A 1,347-nucleotide genomic window follows, 5' to 3' on the forward strand; every position below is an offset into this window, starting at 1 on the left:
TTATCGTTATTTTATACTGAACTCCAAAGTAGATGACATGAAGGTTAGCTTGCCAATATAGTTTTAAGGGAAGTTAAACCTAGCAACATTTTTCAGTGACTCAAGTGACTATTTAACCTTCTGAGTCCTAATATCTTTGAAATACAGGGAAACTGAGGTGGTGGGACATGAACTTAATTAAGAACCTGATGTATCGAGAATGTTCTTATTGGTCAATCTCCTTGCTCGAGTATGAATATAATTGTAAATTTCAGAGCCTGGGGAAATCCTTTATGTTGCTGGAGAGAGGTGTGTACTCCTTCACACACATATAATACAGTATAATATAATATAATATAATATGATATAATATTTGTTACCAGCCATAACATCAAATTTGCTTAGTCTACATATGGCGTAAATGGTAACTGACCTTGATTTTCCATTTTCACAGTTGATTTTCATTAAAACAATATCATATTTGAGCTGACACACAAAAGAATCAACTTTTACACCTTTGGAAATTAAAGTAGCTATCTCAGTAATAAGCAACAGAGGCAGCACACCAACTGAAATGTTTGAACTTCTCCATTATTTCTGTTATCTCTTCCTAATGAGGAGCAGGAATCAAAGGAACAATCTGTACTCAAGCCAAATAAAGTCTTTGTATCCCAAAGCAGCAAATATTAAAGAGCTAGATAATGCTCTTTACATACTATCTTGGGACACATGCATGCATGTGTCTGCCCAAACATACAGAGTCCAAGCAAGTAAATGAATAGTTGTGCTTTTTATCACATAGAATTCCTTTTCCCATAGACGTATGCTGATAGCAGCAAAGTACGTTATAAGTTACTGCATCTGTTGTAGCTCCCAGAACATACTTTGTCAAACACACTTTAAAAAAAACAAAAAACAAAACCAAAAGGAACCAAATAAAAAATATCAGGGTTCCATCCATTTGCCTGTGAATTTCAAGAAGTCATTGTTTTTAATAGCTGATTAGTATTTCATTGTGAAAATGTACCGCATTTCTGTATCCATTCCTCTGTTGAAGGGCATCTGGGTTCTTTCCAGCTTCTGGCTATTATAAATAAGGCTTCTATGAACATAGTGGAGCATGTGTTATCTGTTGGAGCATCTTTTGGGTGTATGCCCAGGTAGTACTATGTCCAATTTTCTGAGGAACCACCACACTGATTTCCAGAGTGGTTGTATCAGCTTGTAATCCCACCAACAATGGAAGGGTGTTCCTCTTTCTCCACATCTTTGTCATCATTTGCTGTCACCTGAGTTTTTCCTAAGTGAGGTAACCCAGTTACAAAAGAACACATATGGTATGTATTCACTGATAAGTGGATATTGGCC

This window comes from Rattus rattus, chromosome 3 (genome assembly GCF_011064425.1).
Source record: "Rattus rattus isolate New Zealand chromosome 3, Rrattus_CSIRO_v1, whole genome shotgun sequence".
In the NCBI taxonomy this organism is placed as follows: Eukaryota; Metazoa; Chordata; class Mammalia; order Rodentia; family Muridae; genus Rattus; species Rattus rattus.